The sequence below is a fragment of the Armigeres subalbatus genome, chromosome 1, assembly GCF_024139115.2.
Source record: "Armigeres subalbatus isolate Guangzhou_Male chromosome 1, GZ_Asu_2, whole genome shotgun sequence".
NCBI lineage: Eukaryota > Metazoa > Arthropoda > Insecta > Diptera > Culicidae > Armigeres > Armigeres subalbatus.
In genome coordinates, this window is record NC_085139.1 from 148,800,575 (window position 1) to 148,826,123 (window position 25,549).

The window sequence follows — 25,549 nt, forward strand, 5'->3', positions numbered from 1 at the left end:
CACAAAGAATACACTATTTGAACACTCACCCAAGCCAATTTAGCTGAATCTGGTCATATAACTATTGTTTTAATGCTGGATTTTATGCAACCCATTTGATTTGCATAAGGACTGTATCGAGAATAAGTTATCCACTTTCAAAGTGTTGCTTCTCAGAAACTCATGAAGGCATTGTTTTGTTTTACCCTGCATTCGACGTATTCGTATGTTAAGTTTCAAATCAGAATTGGTTTTTTTATTGAAAATTTGTTGTTTCCGATGTATCTCAAATTGAAAGTGATATGGAAATTTGAGTTTTGGACACATGGCTCCGTAAGAAGGGCATCGAGATGGATAATTTGACCAAGTGTTTCGCTATCCACCCCTAAAGGTAAAAATTCATGGTCAACAAGCTTGGGGAACTACACGTTCGCTAACCTGTCGGAAAGAGGAAGAAAATCAAAATTAAGTGACCGGAATTTGGACCAGAAAGTAATCATGTTTTAAAACGAGGCAATTTTATGCCGATTTGTGACCAGGAAGAAAAATGCTTGAATAAGTGTTGGAATATGGCAATATTTATTCAGTATTATATTTTTTCATAAAACTTAACAAACAAAATTAACATATGTTGCTAAACAAATTTTAATAAATTTTTAAAATTCATTCGATTTTATTCGAATAAAGTAGTGTGGATAACTTATTTTCGATACAGTCCTTAATGTTCATTAAAGTACCCATGTCATTAGTATGGAAAAGTAGGCCGTTTTATCACTCAAACGCCAACTGTAAACCAGGTATAATGATCAGGAATTGCAAAAAAAATATTAAACACAAAAATATATAATATGGAAATATGAAAGTATAAAAAATTAAATAATAAAAATATAAAAATACTAAATATTTAAACGGAAACATGAGAATATAGAAAAATGTAAATATGCAAATTAAATTATAACAATATGAAAGTATAAAGATACAAGAAAAACTGGAATTAGTTAAACCGGATGATTTTGGATTGATTTCTTCTCATCAGGCTCTTAAGCGTCCGAAATATGAGTTTACACGGTATAATGAAATATGAAAAATAAGTTTCATGAAATATGGAAAATAAATATATTACGAATATATGAAAACACGAAAGTATGGCATTGCTACGGTATATTTCGTGGACTGGAAACTAGTAATACTCATGTTTCCTTTGAAATCTTTGTCCAGATTGCTATCAGAAATCAAGGAGGGTGTAGTCCTTAATTTCAATCTATGACAAAAATAACAAAAGCATTAGAATTACTATTCCTGACCACACTTATCTGTATCATTACTAGGGAGAGAAGGAATAAGTACCACGGAGTTGGATATTGGGAAGGTATTCGTTGGGTCAGGATGTGCCTGTAGCTGGCAAAGTGACCATGGTGGAACTTACCCCGTAACACACCACGAAGAGGTATCTACCCAGCATTACGGGTATCAAATTTTCAGCAAATTCGGATAAAATTACGCGAGGTGTGATTCTGGGCTGACCAGTTGAATTTTCGAAACTTTTTTAAAACACGAAGAGGTCTACTGTGTATGTGTACATATTTTGTAGACACACTTTTTGGAACTTAGCATTATCCGATTTATTAGTGGGCCCTCCTTAGCCGCGCGGTAAGACGCGCGGCTACAAAGCAAGACCATGCTGAGGGTGGCTGGGTTCGATTCCTGGTGCCGGTCTAGGCAATTTTCGGATTGGAAATAGTCTCGACTTCCCTGGGCATAAAAGTATCATCGTGCTAGCCTCATGATATACGAATGCAAAAATGGTAGCCTGGCTTAGAAACCTCGCAGTTAATAACTGTGGAAGTGCTCAATGAGCGCCCAACTCTACGGCGAACCCAGTATCCAGAAGGTAGCTAAAGCCGGAAGGGTACGATGGGCAGGACATGTTGCAAGAATGCCGGACAGCAACCCTGCAAAGATGGTGTTCGCTTCCGATCCGGCAGGTACGAGACGGCGTGGAGCGCAGCGAGCGAGATGGGCAGACCAGGTGCAGAACGACTTGGCGAGCGTGGGGCGTATCCGAGGATGGAGAGATGCGGCCTCGAACCGTGCATTGTGGCGTCAAATTGTTGATTCAGTGTTATCTGTTTAGATGTTAACTAAATAAATGAATGATGAAATGAAGTGCTCAATGAACACTAAGCTGCGAGGCGGCTCTGTCTCAGCGTGGGGATGTAATGCCAATAAGAAGAAGAAGAAGATTATCCGATTTACTCGTAACAAGTTGCAAGTTGCAACTATCAGTTGCAATATCAAGATATGCTATGGATAAGAACAAACTAATGGCACATGATCTTGATCACTTTTTACAAATAGCATAACTTGATCTCCTCATATTGATATTGTCGTTTGATCTTTTATCTCTTATATCATTATTTATTTATTATTTATTCAGACCAAGGCCGAAGTGGCCTGTGCGGTATATAAGAGTCTTCTCCATTCGGCTCGGTCCATTGCTACACGTCGCCAACCACGCAGTCTACGGAGGGTCCGCAAGTCATCTTCCACCTGATCGATCCACCTTGTCCGCTGTGCAACTTGCCTTCTTGTGCTCGTCGGATCGTTGTCGAGAACCATTTTCACCGGGTTATTGTCCGACATTCTGGCTACGTGCTCGGCTCACCGCAGTCGTCCGATTTTCGCGGTGTGAACGATGGATGGTTCTCCCAGCAGCTGATGCAACTCGTGGTTCATTCGCCTCCTCCACGTACCGTCCGCTATCTGCACCCCACCATAGATGGTACGCAGCACTTTCCTTTCGAAAACTCCGAGTGCGCGTTGGTCCTCCACGAGCATCGTCCAGGTCTCGTATCCGTAGAGGACTACCGGTCTAATGAGCGTTTTGTAGATTGTCAGTTTGGTACGGCGGCGAACTCTATTCGATCGGAGCGTCTTGCGGAGTCCAAAGTATGTACGATTTCCAGCCACTATGCGTCTCCGAATTTCTCTGCTGGTATCATTTTCGGCAGTCACCAGTGAGCCCAAGTACACAAATTCTTCTACCACCTCGATTTCGTCACCACCGATGCCAACTCGCGGTGGGTGGCTCACATTGTCTTCTCTTGAACCTTTTCCTATCATGTACTTCGTCATCGACGTGTTGATGACTAGTCCGATCCGCTTGGTTTCCCTCTTCAGTCTAATGCAGCCTTCCTCCTTCTCAAAGTTACGTGCCATAATATCTATGTCGTCGGCGAAGCCGAATAGCTGGACGGACTTATTGAAAATTGTACCACTCGTGTTAATCCCTGCTCTTCGTATTACCCCTTCCAAAGCGATGTTAAATAGCAGACACGAAAAACCATCACCTTGCCGTAACCCTCTGCGGGTTTCGAAGGGACTCGAGAATGCCCCTGAAACTCGAACTACGTACATCACCCGATCCATCGTCGCTTTGATCAACCGTATCAGTTTATTCGGAAATCCGTTTCGTGCGTTTGCTGCCATAGCTGGTCCCGATCGATTGTATCATTGCGCGGTAGTTGCTACAATCCAGCTTATCGCCCTTTTTGTAGATGGGACACACGACACCTTCCATCCACTCCTGCGGCAAAACTTCCTCCTCCCAAATCTTGGTAATGACCCAGTGCAGCGCTCTAGCGAGTGCCTCACCACCGTGTTTAAATAGTAGTTGGTCAACCCCAGGGGCTTTGTTGTTCTTGAGCCGGCCAATCTCCTCCTGGATTTCCTGGAGATCCGGAGCCGGCAGAATTATGTCCTGCGCGCGTTCCCCCAGGTCAATCACCATACCGCCATCTTCGTCTGCCACATCGCCATTCAGGTGCTCTTCGTAGTGCTGCCGCCACCTTTGGATCACCTCACGCTCGATCCTAAGAAGGTTCCCGTTTATGTCCTTACACATATCAGGCTGTGGCACGTGGCCCTTACGTGAACGCTTCAACTTCTCATAGAACTTTCGTGTGTTATTAGCGTGGTACAGTTGCTCCGTCTCTTCACAGTCTCGATCTTACTGGTGGCGCTTTTCCCTCCGGAAAATCAAGTTTTGCCTGTTCCGCGCCTGTTTATATCGTGCCTCGTTCGCCCTCGTGCGGTGTTGCAGCAATCTCACCCATGCTGCATTCATATCTTAAATCAATCATGCCCATATCTCATTTTGCTTTCTAATCAACATTTGATATTATTGGGGTATTTTCGTCTACTCGGTTAAGGAGGACTTCATCTCATAGCTCTGAAATTCATCCCACGAAAATCAAAGCAATGAAAAGAAATTTGAAATTTATTTCTATTTTTGAGGCTTTTTTCAGTAGTGAGCATGCATGTTGGCAAAAAAAAAGCGACGGAATTGGTGCTGTATTTCTTTGTTTCGCGATGCGATGAATATATGTTCAATGAGATGGAAAATGGAATAGTTCCCCTATATGTTCAACCAAATTTACCGTGATGCATTATTAACACGTTGAACATTTTGGTACATTGCAAATCAAATTCTTATTTGAACGTGACTATAATGTTACGGTGGGACAGTTCGTAGTATCTGCCATGTTTGAATCACCTTTCAAAATTTGCCTAGCATTAAAAATTGGATAGCCTTTATAGCCTGTTCAGACAATGAGCTCTATCACTTGAAACAAAGAGTATAATGAAGTCAAAGTTCACACACTAGCAAGTTGTGTGGAAATAAATTATATGCAAAAACTATATGTTTAGCATAAATTTCATAAAAATATGGAACTTGAAAAAGTTGCTACTGCAGATTTGAACGATATATGAGTAGTCTCCAGTAGCCTTGTGAGCAAAGGGAAATGCTAATAGAATACTAAGTTGAAAAATCAGGCCAAGTTCCAGTTGGAATGTAGAGCCATTGAAGAAGAAGAATAATGAGCTGTATTAAAGTTAGGGTTGTTGCGAGACAAGTTGATCCTGGCTTGTCATACCTATCCTGCCTGTAACCGCATATTTGTCCCAACTTTGCTGGGTTTCCTAATCATATGGAACAGATATGCGCTTAAAGGCAGTATTAGACTGATAAGCTTTTCACTGTAACGTAAAGCCCACTTTTATTATTTCTCGTTTAACATGGAGCAGCATGGTTAATTAATGCACACGATATTCAGACAGGTCATTTATGCAGACCAGGTGTTCTATACCGTAGTGTTGCTCAGAGACAACAATCTTTGTCTGTGGACATATGCTGTGGCTCAGCAGAGCTACAAAAAAGTACACTAAGCCAGCTTCAGAGTAGGCTATGCTATATGACTATATGATTGCCTGTTAGCTGTCCAGCACCAGGCCACAACTTTTCGAACTCAGTCTCGTCGTTGCGTTCGATACGATCAGGTGTGCTTTCCCATCAGCTAGCGTCAAAGTTGCCCTCTGTATTTGGTTGCTTGGTTACATGTTCTCTTCGAAGCCCGCGTGCTCTGCCTGCTTGGATCTTTTGGTGTAAAGTTGCGGTTTGATTCTTTTGCGCTGTCATCACCATTTTGTAAGTGCTAGTGCTGTATTGTGGACCGTATCGAGGAGAATATTACTAACGGTCGCGATCGCTGGTGATCATTTACAAAGTCAAACAGTTTCTTTTTATATATTTTTATTAGTGATTTTGAAACGTGGTGACAAGCAGAAAACATTACAAAAGTGCAAATGAACCTAAAGAGAGTTTGAAGAGATTGTATTGAAGAAAACCATTGCACAGTTTTTGGAACATCGAGCAAGACGTGTTTAGTTTAACATTTATTCGTAGTGAATAATTACATAATAATTATTCAATTTATGAGAAATTGTGTTAGTGGTGTGAAAACGATAAACTGCAAAAGTGAGAAAAAATATTTGCCAATCTTACTTCAGTTTCTGTGACTTGATTAGATACATTTTAGATCGGCATACATACTAAAAGTTTGAAGAGTTAGTATTGGTTTTTTGGATACAGCTATTTAGCACATTGATTTACACCATCATTCGCCGTCTCCGTCTTGAAATTATAACGACGCAGCATTCTCGGTTCCTTTTGTGCACACGGCAACACACATCAGCAGCTAGAACCATCGAACATAAGTAAGTTATAGTAGGTATAATGACCAAGTGGTTGGGATGGAAAATGTGACTAATCCTAGCGAACAGCATAAGCACGTGAAAGGTGAATGAATTCAATCATGTTTCTCCAACTGTTTTTCACGTTCTCGAGGGGGGCTACTATGATTGTATGGTCTGCTATGACTGCTGATCCGAAACTGGACGGCCTTGCGATGTGATGCAACAGCAGCAGTCAGCAGCAGCCAGCAGACACTCGACAAGTAGGCGAATAAGGTTGGAAGATAAAAATGAAGTTTTCTGAAAGTGTTGTTCAAGGTGGAATTTCGAAGATGTAAGAGAGACAACCGAGAGAAGGAATAAGAAAAAATTTGCTTTCCTTTGACGGTTCAAGGAGTAAACTCCGGAGATTGCAGTATAGACAAAAACTAGTTTTTGCGAGAGTTTATGACAATTTTGAGACGAGCGAAAATATTGCGCTCAGTGTTACGAAAACAAGGGGTAAATTCTGTATGTCTTGTGCTGCACTTAAATTGTGTAAAGGTCATCCAATTGTTTTTGTGTTCTGCATACAACGTGTTTCAGCGTTTTTTTATGTTTATTATACCTTGTCCAACTGCCTGTAGCGAACAACAATAAAGCAACCAGATCTTTGGGCTTAGGTCCGATTCGTCGAAAATATTGCTAGAGAATTGTTACGATATAATTGGGTAATTGTATCCTATTTTCTACGGAATGAAGGTATGCAATCCTTTTATGCCTTGGTGGCTTTTTTTGTGCCTTTATATTATTTACCATACACTCGATATATCATAGTCCACTTAAGTAAGCTTGAGACGATAAATCTACAGTATTGCATTAAATCTAAAAGGGGACACAGGCTAGCCTTGCGAGTAAAGGCGAAGGATTTTCAATCTAGGGATGGCGAGATTGACTTTCAGGTCAGATCTATTGATTGTAATTGTCACATATGATACATATTAATTCAATCGGTAGACATAGAAAAAGCTTCCATTTGATAACTGTGGAAATGCTAATACAACACTAATACGAGTTGAAAAGTAGGCCACAGTAACAAAAGAAATGTTAGGTCATTAAGGAAAAGAAGTACTGCCTATAGAACATACACAGATAAAAATAAGTTGTGATTTTATATTTGGAGCATGCAAATACACGCAACATTCATTCGAAATTGAGATAAATTTAAACTGGACTTGCTTGTTAAACTCAATCAAATTTGAATTGATAAAAATTGAATATCAAATGTTAAATCGTTTTTGAGTTTTCAAAACTATGTGCTGTGTACAAGACTGTCGATGTATTAAATCATGTACAAAAATGCCCAAATACCAAAAAAAAACATGGCAAAAGGGCAGGACATTATGTATAAAGTTTCCACATGTACATATTGTGATCATAACGAATTGACATTTCAGCAAAATTAGGCACCATCATATGAAGCGAAACATACTCTGGAGGTTCGTAACACGCTTTTCCAGAGGAATTTAACCAAATGGCCTTCAAACTCTCCTAACCTAAATTCAATGGATTACTCTGTCTGTTCCAGTTTTGAATCCAGAACCTGTACTAAGCCACACACATCTGTGGATCATTAAAAAACCAGTCCTACCAATGCTACATACATGCTGTGCTATTTTTGTGGAAGAGCCCACTGTCGATGATTTCCCAAAGCGAGTGAAGGCGTGCGTAGCAGCAAAAAGAGAACATTTCGAGACATCGATGTGAATATTACAATCTGTAATAATGTATTCTCTTATTTTATACATAATCTTCTAGATTGTGGAATTGTTTTGAAGATTTTATACTTTTAAAGAAAAGAAAGTTACACGAGATTACTGCTAAGCTATAATTACTAAGGATTTGGTTGGACCCATTTAAACAGATGTTATATTATGGGTCTCATGAGCATTTGTACACATTCATAGTATTTTTGTAAAATAGTTGCAGCTGCATTTTAAGTGTTTAGAATTTTTAATGTACTAAAAGCTAATAAATCTAAAGCTAGGTGTTTATTTCAGAATTTTTGAGGTCATATTCAGAAGTGAAGGTTCGTCGCTTATTGTTTTTGAATCTGTTGAAATCATTAGCACTTTGGTGTGTAGAGGAAATTCCCAGGTTTAGTGCATCTCTGCTTAACTTACAACAGTGACCAGTGTCATTTGCGTAAAATGTCAGCACGATGTTTTATTGTTGACACCGGAGTGAAAAGACGGGCATGCACAGTTTAGTTACAATCGATCGCATATTTTCATATGTGAAAATTGGGAGCGATCTAATATATTGTTGTGTTCAATTGAATATTTATGCAGTAAATCAACTGAATAAAAGTATTTAAATTTAAAAAAAATCCTGATAATATTTTGAAAGCTCCGTTTTTTTGTTCAGAAATTCTTGCGGTTGGGGGCACTATTTTTTAACTTATAGCGTGTACTTACCTAAGAATTTGGTCAACATCGATTTTCTCTTTCACACAAAATATGTATGCACTGTCTTCCTACATTTTTGTTATATAATAGGGATTGTACATTGATTACGTAATACATTTTTATTCGCTTTCTCAGTTTTCGGGCACTTAATCTCGACCGATTTGCTCACAATAGATTGCATTCGACGCGGAATCCTGTGCTATCATTTCCAATTGAAAATTGGCCGGTTCGTTCTACGTGATCAAAAGTTATGGTCAAAATTCATTTGTTATCAATCACGAGGAAGGCAATATTATCACAAGGTGGATTAATGAGGATTGTTTAGGTATTTTTAGCCATGTCAACTCAAGTAACTTGCTTTAATACTGCCGTGAATCGCATATCTGTCCCATCTCTGCTGGGTTTCCTGTTCATATGGGGCAAATATGCGATTCACGGCAGAATATACCTTGATTCAACATGATATGGCGTCCTGACTAGTAGATGGTAACAGATTTATATTAGAGCTTTTTATTCTGTTACAGCAATTAGTTATAACAGAAGTTGTTGTAAAACACGTACCATTAGTAGTAAAATAACAAAAATGGTTACAAGATTCCTTCTAGTTTTGACAAATCATTATATAATATGTTTTCAATTGAACAGAAGTATAAATCGATATGTTACATGATCATATTTTAATCACTTAAAATAACTAAAATTATTACAAATCATGTTATTCAAAAGAACAAAGTTTACTAGTTGTATTACAAGTATTGGGACAGAGAATTTATAACTAAATTATTGCAGATGTCGTAATTTGAAACTCATATTCACGGTGCTTCATTTACCGTTATTATGAAAAAATATACCATTCAATCGGCAACCCCCATTCGATTTCTACTATAATTCTACGCTTCTGGACAAATTTTCAAAAAAATCGTTGGTGAGATTTATGAGTTATGTCGTTTTTAAGTTATTCGATGAAAAACGCCTTGTAAATTAATTCAAAACCCGTAGAGCAACATAATAGCTTGCAAACAAGTTTTTTTTATGCAAAATCAATAAAATCTCTACCTATGACAGTCGTACACTCTGCGTTGTCAGAGCAAAACCGAATGTAATCTTTTGTTCTAGGTAACTTTTGGGCCGCCAGTCTCCCTGCACGTTGGCCGCACGCGCATCTTCCTTGATTGCACACAGCCAGCGAGTGCGGGGTCTATTCCAGAGCCGACGTCCTATTTCAGGTTCTCTGCCAAGCATGACTTTTCTGGTCTCTCTTCCGACATAACCATTACATGTCCAGCCCACTGTAATCTGCCGTATTTTATCAGCATGCCTATGTCTGCATTTTGTACACTTGGTACACTCGTGATTCATGCGTCTGTGTTTTTCGTCATTTTCCACCACACCACCTAGTATTGAGCGCAGAGTTTTCCGCTCAAACACCCCGAGAATTCGATGGTCTGCATCTTATAACGTCCATGCTACATGGCCCAACAGGATGATTGGATGTGTACAGAGCTAGATTTGTCCATGTTTACTTGTAGCCGCAACACGTGTAACATGTAACGAGTGGTCCAAAATATATGAATTCATCGACAATTTCAAATTGCATCCCATCCTTTTTTACTTCGGGACCAACACCGTTTAGGCTGCCGTTCTCTGTCAGCCACCAGTTACTTAGTTTTCACAGAGTTCATGATCAGTCCTAATCTCTCAGTCTCCCGTTTAAAAGGCATAAAAGTCTCTTCCACTGCTCTGCGATCTACACCAATAATATCGATGTCATATACAAAACCAAGGAGCATGTAATACCTGTTGATGATGGTTCCGTTTATTTGCATACCAGATCTTTGAATCGCACTTTCCTGAGCCAGAGATGTCTTGCACACTTGGAAAAAAAATTTGCTCTTTTATTTTTCACAATTTTTAACAATCAAATAAAATATATTTAGTGAGTGCAACTAATAGATGGATATTTTTTTTATTCCTTTCCTTATTTGGTAGGCACTCTGTGTTACTTAACCGCTACTGTGCCGAGATCTACTGTGGTATTCTGCAGCCAGAACCCACACAGAATCTATTTTTAGATTTTTTCCATTGTTCATTGTTGTTGTCGTTGCTGGTCCATCTCACCGTGAGTCCATTGTGTCCATTTGTCCGTGTCGTGAATTCAATGATCGTTGCATTGTCCGGTTGCCATTTATCCGGGTACGTTGGAGGAATGCCTCCGAGAAGAACAATTTGTCAGTCGTCATCAGGCAGTAACGGTAAGAGCGCTCCCCAATACGCCACTGGGGCTGGGAATCGAACCCATGACCATTCGCTTGTAAGGCGAACGTGTAGCCTACTACGCTACGGGACCCCCAGATGGATATTTGAGCTCTCGAAATGTCACGCCTGGTGCACGCCAAATATACGCCGGTGTATTTGCGTGCGCGCGCCCGCTTGTATTTGGTGTGCATCATTTTGTCAGATTGAAGTGACATTTAGACATTTAGACTCAAATATTCATCTATTAGTTGCCACTCACTGAATGAATTTCATTTGATTGTTAAAAATTGTGAAAAACAAAAGAGCAGATTTTTTGCCAACTGTGTAGCTTAGTAGCTTATCTCTGTCCTGAGCTATGTACAGTTGTTTCACTGTAGGTACCTATAGGCGAGAAAAATCATTGATGTCAATGGTTTTTTTAAGTTTTCATCAAAAAACTTAAAAACGACATAACTCGAAAATATCACCAACGATTTTTTTTAAAAGTTGTCCAGAAGCGTAAAATTATAGTAGGAATCGAATGGCGGCTGCTGATTGATATATTATTGGTATATTTTTTTCCATAATAACGGTAAATGAAGCACCGTGATATTGATATAATTGTGATATAATTTTGTTATGACTAACTGGTCAGGGTAATATTTAATATTTCTTCATTTTTAAAAAAAAATATCAAAGGTGCCCACAACCGGCTAAAAAATTGTGGTCAAAATTTGTGGACAGCTTTATACAAAATGAGCAACTTTTTTTCCTTTGAATGTATCAACTTAATTTGCCGTCAGTTACGGTGTGTAGCTCCTAAATAAATAAATAAAATAGCTAACTATTCCCACAACTCAACGATCTTTCTGCAATTCTGAAACAAACTATAGATGTAAATTTTCAACGTTCCTGATTACCATATTGATTCTTATGGTCCAATAAGGATCTGTGGAGTCAAACTTGTAAGACATCCTCAAAATATTGAAGATTTTCTGGAAATCTCTTAGAAGACTAATTAAAGATAAGAATAGCTGGAAGTCCTTTTGAATTCCTGAAAGTATGGATACTTGGTGGTTCTGGTATACCATGAAGGTCTTAGAAATCTGATTACATTTTTGCGGGAATAGTACTTTTTAAAGTACTCACGGAATGGCATAAGGAAAAGATAAGGGGCTTAAGGGTTCAAGGCTTTTGTGCTCTTACTGGCACATACAAAGGAACTAAAGGGCTTAGAAGTGGTGTTTTTTTGGAAGGTAGTCCCAGGGGGAATCAGGGAATTAGAAGAAAGGGTAACTAAAGTAACCTTCCGTTACTTGAATGGGTTTAAACTCATGAAGATAGACTCCAGTAGTCTTACGAGCAAAGGCGTAGGATTGCCAATCCGAAGATGGCGAGTTCGATTCTCGGTCCGGTCTAGGAGTTTTCGGGTGGGAAACATTCTCGACTCCCTGGGCATAGTGTATCCAATGTAATTGCCACACAAGATTCATACTCATGCAATGGCGGGCATAGAAAAGGCTTTCAATTAATAACTGAGGAAATGCTAATAGAATACTTAGTTGAAAATCAGGCGAAGCTCCCGTTGGAATGTAGAGCCTATTAGATAAAAATCCATTGAAGAAGAAGAAGAAGGCTCGGAAAAGAAGGACACTTGTTTGCACTGATAGGCATAATCTGGTTAGGAGTGGAAAGAAGGGGCCATATACCCCATCTACAAAAAGGGCGACAAGCTGGAGTGTGAGAACTTTACGGCTTCGCAAAAATAATTAAACATTTGTTTTAGTAGGTTCCTGCATCTTACTTCATGAGAAATGAATCTCTGAAAGCGTGAAGTAGTTTGGGAATTGGATTCTAGCTGAGAAGGAATTACTTTCACCTTTGTCTCATTCCAGGCAAACACCGAAGTGACCCATTCCAACAAAAAAAAAACATATTTACCTTTTCCTTAATAGCATCGCACAATAGATACGTATGTTTTTGCGTATGTTTTCACAGTTTTTCATGGTATAACTGTCGAAACGTACACAATCTTATTCATTGTACGGGGCTCTTTATTTTGGGTAAATGTCTACTTTCAAAAAGAAAATCATATTCACCATTGTTTTATTCCGGGCAAATGCCTACTTTTAAAGATTAAAGAACGGATCACATCCTTCATTGCCTTAATTCGGGAAAACACCTACTTTCAAAGAAGGCAACACACCCACGATTGTCTTATTCCAGAAAAACGCCTGCGTTCACAGAAGGAATCCCGTTCACTCTTGCCTTATTTACATATTTACCATTCCCTTGCCCGGTCAAACGTCTACATACAAAGTAGGAATCACATTCGCCATTGCTTTATTCCGGAGAGATGCACTGCCTTTCTCAAGGAAACACATTCATCATTGCCTTTTTTTCTGGGCAAACCATAATTCCAATGAAATGGAGAGATAACAAGTATCTTTGCTTTTCCTAAATAGTGCAATTTAACCAGAGAAAATAATTTAACTTGTCATTGGTTTGAAGTTACTGCTCCTCGATTTCAACTGAATGCTCCTATGTTTACCCCATCAAAAACAAAGCAATGAAAATAAATTTGATTTGTTTCTTAAATTTTTGTTTTTTTCAGCAGTGTTGCATGTTAGCGAAAACAAGCGACGAGATTGGTGCTGTATTTCTTTTTTCGAGATTAGATGAATATATGTTCAGTAAGATGGAAATCGGAACAGCTCCCTCACAAACAGTACTGAAGCATAAGATGATTCACCACTATGTGGTCAAATGATTCCCATAATGCGGGTTTTGAAACATGTGAAAAAAAACACGTGGCTATCAAGATGGCCGGTTTACGACTTTATGAATACATACACAACTTAAATACTTATAGTTCAGTCTCTATTCATCTTCCAACTAGAAAGGCTTTTAATTTCTGGATGTAAATTTTAAAAACCTTCACTAAGAAAACGGTCAAGGTGAGCAAAGATCAGATCTAATAATTTATTGTAGCTGAGACAATTCACTGTACAGTCGGAACAATGCTGAATAAGCCCAAATTTCGTCAGTCTGCGGTTAATTCAAAGACCCCCAGGGGATGACGAGCGAAACAGCGGTGTTCACGAATTTGTTTCGCCAGTATTGGGCCACTGACTGCCTATATACACATACCTACTTGACTTTGGAACGAGCGGTCATTTGAGGCTAATCTCGATTGCGTCTCCGGCTCATGGAGCAAGTTTTGCAGGCGTGACCTTGACTAATCAAATGATCGGAAAAAAATGCGTGAAACGCTCTGGTACAGAAATAAAACAAGTTTGATTTGAATGCAAAGTTGCTTCTTATTGATTTTCTTCATGCTCGTATGTTATACGTATACGAGTATCCTATGTTGGAATATGCTCACGTTGTACACAGTTATGTGTATTTAAACATATTAAGCGAAACAATACAAAGATTTTTTTTAAATAAGCATCGATATGAAAAGGACAAAATGAAATGCTCCTAAGTTAAAATTTGTGAGTCAGTTGAGCATTATTTAAACAAGAGATGGGCGATCAGATCCGGATTTGCAACTCTTTTTTTATGAACTAATGGTCACCAGAAAGCAACACCAATACGTTAACCATATATATAAACGGATACCATTTCACATGCACCTTGTTTGACTGCACTGTTTCATCATTGCATTATGTTTGCGTTTTGTTCTTTCATTTTACAAACGTTCCATTTTTGTCTGTTTAGTGATCCGCAATTATTGATGTGAATGGTAATCGCTGAAATGGCTTAGCAGTTTCTACACGTAAAAAATTTAATGTTATTTATTATTAAGATTTCTTTTACTTTTTGCCAAAGCATGGGCTTAATGATATGTATGAGAAAAAACTTATTCATTGCATTGGCCACATACATTCCAAAACATATATTTTTCATGTACTAATGAATATTATCAGCTTTTTGGTATGGGATCATTTCTTCTTCTTCTTCTTTTTCTTCTTCTTCAATGGCTCTACATTACAACTGGAACTTGGCCTGCTTTTCAACTTAGTATTTTTTTAAGCATTTTCTCAGTTATTTATTGAAAGCCCGCCATTGCATGTTTGTGTATCTTGTGCGGCAAGTACAATGGATACACTTTGCCCAGAGTTTCGAGAATGTTTCCCACCCGAAAACCTCCTAAACCGGACCGAGTATCGAACTCGCCATCTCCGGATTGGCAATCTTACGCCTTTGCTCGCAAGGCTTCTGGAGACCCCTTGGGATCATTTATTAAGTGGCATATTGAAGTGAATTAGTATTTTCGAATGATTTTTTGCCATAACTTTCTTCACGTGTAATATATTGTGATTACTGTGCATATATCTATTATATCTATAGTTGGATTAATTTGGTGAATACGAAATCGATCGCTTTGAAAGCTCATTGTAAATAATTTATTTCCATTACCGCAAAACGGTAAAGCTTTTTTATAATTTCACCAAAAGTGCTATGAATCTTGGAAGGGTATATAGCGCTTCCCCACTAAGCGCTGCGCTGACGAAAAAAGAACCCACCGCTAAAAATAAATCTCAAAAGCTTAACGAAAGCTGTTTCTTGATTAATCGTTCCAATAGAAATCCTGTTTAATCTTGGTTTAATCTATGTCGTAGTTTTCGGAGCCAAATAATCAAGTAACCACTCAACTGACAACATTACTGCTCCAGGTGCGAAAGCATGAGCAAAATTTTCTCCCAATCGAAGATGCCCATGTTTAAAAATCTACTTACAACGTTCGCACTTATCGACAAAAAAAACATCAGTTGAATATTTAACACGTTACAAGTCGGCGAACATAGTGTAAAGAATCTTGGAAATAAAAAGGGAAAGGGCAAAAATTTATTTTGTATGTGACGATGTTAGTTGATCTAGTTGATTAGTATATATTTGTAGTGATAATTAGAAAGTAATTAGTTGGCTACATAAGGTACACCCAATTTTTTTACACGGTTGGTATTCTTTAATTTCCCGGTTAACCTGATTTTTCACAGCTTTTTGAATACCACCTGAATATTCTTTGATTTTTTGTGATTTTTTTCATGGGGTTAACTCATAGATTCATTAACGCTAAAGGTCGTAATTAACTGAAACCCACCCGTGTAAAAAAGAACTGGGTGTAGATTCTTACAACTAGTGTGTCTTATAAGTAAAGTATAATAATCGTGTTGTGATTGTGAGACACTTGATAGTTATTGTCTGTTTAGGCCGTTTTCACTGGTCGGCGGTCTCTTCCAAATTTCAACAGTAGAACAATAGATTTGATCTATTCAGATCTTAACAGATATCTCATGATAAACAGAGAAAAAATCCTTTAGAATGCTACTAATGTTTAATGCAGAAAAATGACAAAGCAATTATAGAAGAAAAAAACATCGTTGAAAAAGTCTACTTATTTTCTTATATCGATCTCTAGCAAACGACTAATATGTTATGGAAAGCTAGAAGGAAGATAACATATTTTCTTCTCCAGTAGCTTGCGGCCTCCAGTAGCCTTGCAAAGGCGTAAGATTGCCAATCCGGAGATGGCGAGTTCGATACTCGGTCCGGTTTAGGAGGTTTTCGAGTTAGAAATTTTTTCGACACCCTGGATATAGTGTATCCGTTGCACTTGCCACACAAGATACATACTCATGTAATGGCGGGCATAGAAAAGCTTTAAATCAATAAATGAGGAAATGCTAATTAAAAATTAAATTGGGAAGCAGGTGAAGTTCCATTTGGAATGTAGAGCCAGTGAAGAAGAAGACATATCTTCTTCTTTAATATGCTAATTAATGTTTGTCTGATCCTTATTGACTCGGAAACTACTTAACCGATCGGTTCGAAAATTTGTATGATAAAATTTTGGGGCTGGGGAGGGTTCTTAAAATGGTTCGAGAACCCTCCCTTCTATGGAATCGGTAGACAATTGAAACACAAATGACTGCATGACTCTGTAAGGCCATTTTTCATCCCCGTTGTTGTGGTATTGCTGCGGACGCGTTTGAGGAAGTTATAAAAAACAAGCAAATTTTCTGGATGTGCTATTCGTGTACTAAACTGATGGATGACTTGCGCTTCCGAAATACGACACGTGCGGCTTATGAGGTCGGACAAGTGCATGCGCTGAATTCTCATAGCGATATTATGCAAAACCTGAAGTCAGAGATTATGGACGAACTGAAAACCGAGATAAAGACGAACTTTGCCAAGCTGATAAACTCTAGCTCATTTACTCCGAAGTATTCGAAGCCCACCGACATCCATCCTAGGTTTACCAAGGGCAGGAGGCTTTTAGCACGATCGGTAACGCAGAACCTATCCCACAGCCCCCGCTACAAGTTGGAACTGGAAGCACTCCTTCTCCGTCAATGGGGATAGCTACTATTCCGCCTACTCAACCAAAGTTTTGGCTGTATTTATCCCGTATCGCGAGAGATGTGTCCACAGATCAAGTTCGCGCTCTCGCCATGAAACGCCTCGCTTCAGATGACATTCAAGTGATTCGACTGGTCGCTAAAGGAAGGGATATAAATACTTTGTCATTTGTCTCGTTCAAAGTCGGTATGAACCTGGACCTGAAGTCCAAGGCTCTATCGACTTCTACGTGGCCGAGAGGAGTAGTTTATCGGGAGTTCACCGACAACAGATCGGGAGCAAATTTTTGGCGACCAGGACCTGCTGCAGTATCCGACGATCCATTGAGCACATCAATGGACGAAGTTATATTGATGGAATAAGTGATACGATAGATGACGTCAGCTCTGCTCCGGGACGCACACTTGCCTCTGCCCTTAAGGAAGTCCCTATCCCTCTCATCGTAGTCGCGTCTTTCCCGCCAGCGGCCAGCAGTCGTCCCGGCCCTACGCTTGAGATGGGAGACGGGATCTTCCGAACTCCTTCTACAGGCAAGTATAGTTCATCGCCGAGCATTTCGCACCCTGATTTTTCCAACGATTCCAGAGTTTCTCCAGCTAAATTCCAGCCTTTGCATTCAGTCATCAAGATACTACAACACGATGTACGCCATAAGCAACCGCCAGGACGCCATACAGCCGTCAGCCCTGAGGAAGACCTCTATCCGCTCGTTGCAGTCGCGCCATTCCTGCCAACGATCAACAGCCGTCCTGGCCCTGCGACTGAGTTTGGAGACGGGGTCTTCCGAAATTCAATAATCGGCAAGTATGATCAACGAACCAACATTGCCTCGCCTGAAAGTATTTCGGTTTTCAGCTCGACCACTTGTTCACAACTGCGACCAAACAATAACGCTAGTTCCACAAGCTTCCCATACCATAATGTCTCCAGCCGTCTCCCGGGACGCAACACTTCCGCTTGCCTCAAGGAAGGCCCCGAACCACTCATCGCAGTCGAGCCCTTCCCGCCAGCGCCCAACAGTCGTCCCGGTCCTGCGAATGAGGGGGTCTTCCGAATTCCTGTTACCGGCAAGTACAATCAACAAAGGTCTATTTCATCGTCTAAAAGTGTCTCGGCTTTCAGCACATCGAACCCTCAACTAACACCGCTGCAAAGTATACATCCGTCGTGTCCTGTTTCTATCAATGAACTCCACTCAGACCCATGTCAAGCGCCTGTTGCTCATCGATTCAGCCACCCACTGGGACGCACAAATGATGCCTGAATTGAGGAAGCTCCTTATCCACTCAACAAAGTCGAGCTATTGCTGCCAGCGACCAACAGCCGTCCCGGTCCTGTGTTTGAGACTGGAAACGGGAGCTTCCGATCTCCATCTATCGGCAAGTATGGTTACCCAGTAAACCTTCCAGCATCTGATAGTGCTTCGCTTTCCAGTGCATCTGTCGTCCTGCCAACATCATCCGTCATCACAATCTACTATCAGAACGTTGGCGGAATGAACGGGCTTCTGGACGACTATCACTTAGCCGTTATCGATCTATGTTACGATATAATCGTTCTGACTGAGACCTGGCTGGATTCTAGAACCATCTCAAGTTATGTTTTTGGGCATGGTTACCAAATATTTCGCTGCGACCGCAATTTGAACAACAGTAGGAAATCCACAGGAGGAGGCGTTCTTATCGCTGTAAGCTCCAGACTAAAAGTGACTGCTATTGAGGACAATACCTGGAAGGCCGTGGAGCAAGTCTGGTCGCTATTCAACTCGTCGATCGTCGATTGTTTATCTGCGCACTTTACATTCCTCCAGACCGGACGCGTGATTTGGAGTTTATCGACACACACTGTCAGTCTCTCTCATTTGTGTCGAACGATGCCGCTCCGTGCGACGAATTGATGATACTTGGTGACTTCAACTTCGCGGGAATCGCATGGAAACGAATTCACAGCGGTTTTTACGGCTTCGACCTTGAAAGATCATCTTTTCACGTTGGTGCCACGAAGCTTTTGGACAATTATAGTATGGCTACCTTATCTCAAACCTTACCTACCTTATCTAGCACTGTGGCTGCAGTGACCTACGATTTTCGAAGGGCCGACTATCGCAGTGTTGTCGAAGTTCTTTCAGAGCTGGATTGGGATCGAATTTTGGATCCGATCGATGTCAACACAGCTGCACAAACTTTCTCTCATGTCTTGGCATACATCATCGATAGGCATGTCCCGAAAAGAATTGTCCAGTCTGACAGTCGCACTCCGTGGATGACTAACGAACTTCGCTCGTTAAGAAGGAATAAAAAGGCTGCTCTAAAAAGGTTTACTAAATTCCGCTCACTTTCTCTGAAACGATACTATGTCAGCATAAATTATCAGTACAAGCGCTTAAGTCGGTTCCTTTTCCGACGCTATCAAAGAAGGATCCAACAACGCCTAAAAACTCATCCGAAATCTTTCTGGAATTACATAAATGAACAGCGCAAGGAAAGCGGATTGCCTTCATCCATGTTGACGAAACCAATGACGAAACTACTGACACGCAACAGGACATTTGCAACCTTTGTTCGGCTAAATTTTCCAGTGTGTTCGAAGAAGAGCTACTGTCCGCCGATTCCATCACCTCCGCAGCCGAGAACGTCCGCTTGGCTAATCAACAGCTGGTAAGCATTGACGTGAGTGCTGAACTTCTTACTAATGCCGCATCTAAACTCAAGGGTTCATATAAGCCTGGTCCTGATAGATGCCATCATCTTTTATTAAAAGAAATATCGAATGGCTTCTGGCTCCAAGATTTACAAGCTTTCAATCTCCAGCGGAGTATTCCCTTCCTGTTGGAAAATGGCCGAACTGTTTCCCGTGTATATAAAGGGTAACAAGCGCGATGTTAATAACTACAGGGGAATTACATCGTTATGCGCCGTATCGAAGCTATTTGAACTTGTTATCATTGATTACGTTAGTGCACACTGCAAGCAACACATCAACACAGACCAGCATGGCTTTGTAACTGGGCGCTCCACAGCTACGAATTTACTGTGTCTAACCTCGTACATCACGGAAAGTATGAACACTCGGGCCCAAACGGATGTGATCTACACAGACCTTTCTGCTGCGTTCGATAAGCTGAATCATGACATCGCGATCGCAAAACTGGACCGATTAGGTATCGGTGGGTATCTTGAAATGGTTTCGCTCGTATCTTACTGACCGCCAATTAACGGTCGCATTAGGCGACAACCGATCAACGTACTTTCGTGCAACGTCGGGTATACCACAAGGCAGCCATTTAGGACCGCTGATTTTTATCATGTACTTCAATGATGTCCATCACGCTGTTAAGGGTCCACGATTATCATTTGCCGATGATCTCAAGATATTCCTACGTATCTGCTCGGTTACTGATTGCCATACTCTCCAAAGTCAAATCAATGCTTTCGCTGATTGGTGCACTACGAACCGGATGGTTGTTAATCCGACAAAATGTTCCGTTATCACATTTTCACGCAAAAAAGAGCCGATTATCTTCAATTACCATTTGCTGGGAACTACACTCGAACGAGTGAATCACGGGAAGGATTTTGGTGTGGTTTTAGACTCAAAACTGACATTTTCACACCGCCTTTCATACGTTGTCGACAAAGCGTCTAGAGCCCTGGGCTGTGTCAGGAAAACGGCGCATAATTTTACGGACGTCTATTGTCTGAAATCGCTGTACTGTTCTTTGGTGCGCTCTACACTAGAGTATTGTTCGTCAGTATGGAGCCCGTATTACAACAACGGCGTAGAACGTATTGAATCTATTCAACGGCGTTTCCTGCGGTTTTCGCTTCGAAGACTAAACTGGAGAGACCCGCTGCATCTTCCTAGTTACGAAGAGCGCTGTCGCTTGATTGCCTTAGAGCCACTGCGTATCCGCCGGGATGTGGGCAGAGCCCTATGTGTTGCTGATGTACTTCAAGGAAGAATAGATTGCGAAAGAATTTTACAACAAGTGAACATGAACGTTCAACAAAGACCACTACGGAACAATTCGATGCTGAGGATCCCCTTTCGTCGCACTAACTACGGTGCAGAAACTGCAATCTACGGCCTCCAGAGAACGTTTAATAGAGTTTCTTCCATGTTCGACTTCAACTTGACGCGGAATGTTCTTCGTCGTAGATTTTCTGAATTTTTTCGTTGATTGTATGTGATAAGGCTGCATTTTATTTGTTTTAATTTTTTATCTTGACAATGCTACTATGTTATATTTTCTTGACTATGTGCGTTTTTTAGTATTAATTAGTATTTACATACATCATTAGGGCTAATTGTAGTCTGTTGATGATTTAAAAAAAAGTAAAAAAAAAAAGTAAAAGACTCGAGAACTGATCAAGCAAATGGAACCAAATTTGACATGTGGAGGTTTCTGAAAGCAAGAAATTTTTTAGAGGCGACCCCTTCCTCTCTGGAAGGAAGGGGGAGGGGCGCCCATATAATGGCACATTCTTCATGCCTAGAGATCTAATTATGCAAATGGAACCGAATTTGGCATGTGCTAAAGAAAAGAAGTTTTGACGTTTGCTCGACGATTACATTTGCTTGTTCAGAATACATCACCGGTTGATGTTTCTGCGAGTTGCAAGCGCATACCGCACCATATCGTATGAGGCAGTGTGCGTCATTGCTGGGATGATGGCGATGGACATTCTCCTGGAGTGCTTCAACGACAGGGACTTGGTGGAAGTGCAACGTGTTAAGAGAGCGTGGGACATCGCAGTCAAAGATTGTTGAACCCACATACTGATTCCGGACGCCCCTGCAGCAAACATGCCGCAAGTGGGGTGCGGGGACCTCAGTATGCAAATATAGAGGTCATTGCGGTTAATCCGCGGCGGTTATTTCCTGGATGCTCTTCCTCTACGTGATTGACCGAGGCTGTTAGGTTACTGTTACGGCTTGTCATCGACGGGTGGTGAGGTTACCATCTAGAGGTCGATGTTGTGTGTTAATAATGCCTTGTACGTTGGCACAAGTGTGAGCGTTCTCCATAGTACCCAAGTGAAGTATTGCTGAATTGCGGGCCAAAGGGATACGGACTAGTGAAAGGGTTTTGGTTTTACTGGGTCGGGTAAAAGAAATAAAATCTATTACACCCATTCCCACACTAGGGTAAGACGGTATAATATGCCCCCCCCCTAAGGCAATACCTATTATAACTTTTTACTTTTCAACGCAATTTATGCGAACTTTGTGTTAGTTGGTAGTCCAGGAAGTCGCAAATGCTTTATTGCCCGTGAGTACTTACTTACTTACTTGATACTTGATGGGCTACAGCTCTTCGATGAACCTACGCCGAATGGAGTATCCTTCTCCACTGGACTCGATCCTGGGCCAATCGCTTCCAGTCGCCCTGAACATTGGGCGCCCTCAGGTCCTCTTCAACTGCAAAAAGCCATCGTGTATGCGGCCTTCCACGAAGCCTGCGGCCTCTTCCGGGTTCTCTACTAAATATTATCTTCGCTTGACGTTCTTCCGGCATACGAACAACGTGACCAGCCCACCGTAGTCTGCCGTGTTGTATAAGCTTAATAATATCCAGCCCTTTATACACCTGGTACAATTCGTGATTCATGCGACGCCGCCAGATACCGTTCTCCTGTTTACCGCCGAGTATTGTCCGCAGCACCTTACGCTCAAACACTCCGAGAGCTCTCCGATCAGCCTCCTTTAACGTCCATGTCTCATGGCCGTATAAAGTCACCGGAAGAATCAGAGTAGTATACAGCGCGAGTTTTGTTTTCGTTTGCAGACTACGGGACTTAAGCTGGTTACGAAGTCCGTAATAAGCCCTATTTGCAGCTGCAATACGCCTTTTCACCTCGCGGGTAACATCATTATCGCACGTCACTAATGTTCCAAGATACACACATTCTTCTACCACTTCAAATTTTTCACCATCCAGCACTATTTCGCTACCACCACCACTAATGAATCCACGTTGATTGCCATCGACCATGTACTTCGTTTTGCTGGTATTGATCGTGAGTCCAATCCTCGCTGTCTCCCTCTTAAAAGGCGCAAAAGCCTCTTCCACGGAACGGCGATCAATTCCGATAATATCGATATCGTCCGCAAATCCCAGGAGCATATGTGATTTTGTGATAATGGTACCGCTTCTTTGCACACCAGCTCTCCTAATCGCTCCCTCGAGCGCTATATTGAACAGTAGGTTCGAGAGTGCATCACTCTGCTTTAATCCATCTAAGGTAACAAATGACGTCGATATTTCATCCGCAACCCTTACACTTGATTTCGATCCGTCCAACGTTATACGAATCAGCCGTATCAGTTTTCTCCGGAAAACCATGTTCAAGCATAATTTGCCATAATTCATTCCGTTTCACTGAATCGTACGCCGCCTTGAAATCAATAAACAGATGATGTGTCTGCAAGTTGTACTCCCGGAATTTATCAAAGATTTATCTCAGGGTAAACATTTGATCCGTCGTTGATCGGCCCTCACGAAAACCTGCTTGGTATTCGCCGACGAAGGACTCTTCAAGCGGTCTCAATCTGTTGAACAGAATACGGGACATAATTTTGTACGCCGAATTAAGGAGAGTTATTCCTCGGTAATTGGCGCACTCCAGTCTGTGCCCTTTCTTAAAGAGAGGGCAAATGAGGCCGTCCAACCAGCTAGCAGGCATTTTCTCGTCTTCCCATATTTTCGACATAATATGGTGCAGAACTTCATAAAGCTGCTCACTGCCATGTTTGAGAAGTTCAGCCGGGAGCTGGTCCTTCCCCGCAGCCTTATTGTTTTTCAGCTCTTTGACAGCTTTTTTAACCTCATCTAGTGTAGGTGACTCCACAGCTTGTCCATTGTCGCTAATATTTATTCTGTTCACCGATGCACCGTCACTTCCTCCATTCAACAAAGTCTCGAAGTGTTGCTTCCACCTGGCAGCCACTTCAGTTTTATCTGTCAGCAAATTCCCTTGTTAGTCGTTGCACATGACGGGAGATGGCGCTGTCTTTCTCCGCACGCCATTGACAGACTCATAAAACCTCCGCATATCGTTCTGCTCCATTTTTTCCTGCGCCTCACTAATAACTTGTTCTTCGTACTCTTTTTTCTTCCTGCGGTGGGTTCGTTTTTCGGCTGCTCTTGCTTCCTTGTACCGATCTCTATTCGATCGGGTACCTGACACCAACATCCGGCTTCTGGCAACGTTCTTCTCGTCTGTCACTCTTTGACACTCCACATCGAACCAACCCGTCCTGGGTCGCCTCTGTGCAGTGCCTACCACTTCTCGTGCTGTTGTGCTCACCGCTCCATGGATCGACTCCCATAGATCGTTGATCTATGGTTGATCTATAGCCCGTGAGTGGTCATATAAAAATATTACAGATGACACGTAATAAAGCATTTTTGAAAAGTCGTGAAAAAATGAATTTCAAAAAGTGCCTAGTCCTTCATTAGTATTTTATCAATCCTATAATAACAAGGTTACAAATCCTTATGTGCTTGACATTAAAAAAAAAAACAACATAAGTCCATTTAAACAGGTTTGAATTACATTTTAATAGTTTCAATATAATTTGGAAGCAACTTCTCGCCGCGCTTATGTCCAGTTGGTAAAGGCATATCGTCCTGCCTACACGTTTTGACCAGTGAAACATATTTTTGATAAACGTTACATTTGTGAAGATGGAAGCAATTTTATATCATATTAATCACTGAGAAAAGTTACTTTGTTGCCCATTGCCAGTTTTGCGGATAGTATGCTAGCGTCGCTCCAGAATGTTGAGCAAGCAAACATTGAAAGTTACATCAAAACTGTAACTTTTTGTATTTTGCTTTTATTTTCAGTATGTAATACAAAAATACTTCCACATTCACATAGTTTGATAGTTTCACAAATCATTAAAGGAACCAACTGATTTTGACTCTTAGTTATAGTTTTCTAAAAATCAAAGGGGGGGGGGTTTTGTCAGTTGGGGCGCATTATACCGTCTTACCCTACCTGGATTAACGATGAAGAAGTTGCTAGCTTATGATAAATAAATAATATCGAAATTTTCACATTCAAAAACAGATAAATTGTTAGTTATCGTATTGCTCCTCGAAAAAAAAAACAAAACATTGCAAAAATCTGACAGATGGTAGGGGAACTATTCTGTTTTCCATCTCACTGAACATATATTCATCTCATCACAAAACAAAGAAATACAGCACCAATCTCATCGCATCTTTTTGCTAACACGCGTGCTAACTGGTGAAAAAAATCAGAAAAATAAGAAACAAACTGAATTCCTTTTCATTGCTTTGTTTTCGATGGGATGGAAATAGGAGCTATGGGATGAAGTGCCGAACCGTTCCCTTAGGGGTTGTACACTAATCACGTAAGCACTTATGGGGTGAGGGGGGGGTTTGACAATTTCTTACGTTGCATATAAATAAAAAATGATTTGTATGGGAAAAATCTTACATGAAAACCCCA

General features: G+C 40.7%; 1 protein-coding gene across 1 annotated transcript in view; it reads left to right on the plus strand.

Moving 5' to 3' along the window:
- The first annotated feature begins 5,296 nt into the window (after positions 1-5,296).
- Positions 5,297-25,549, plus strand: part of LOC134205234 (ABC transporter G family member 20) — a 119,141-nt gene continuing 98,888 nt past the window's right edge. Inside the window, exon 1 of the mRNA XM_062680306.1 lies at positions 5,297-6,036. The gene's annotated coding sequence lies outside the window, so the exon portion shown is untranslated. The remainder of the gene's footprint in view (positions 6,037-25,549) is intronic.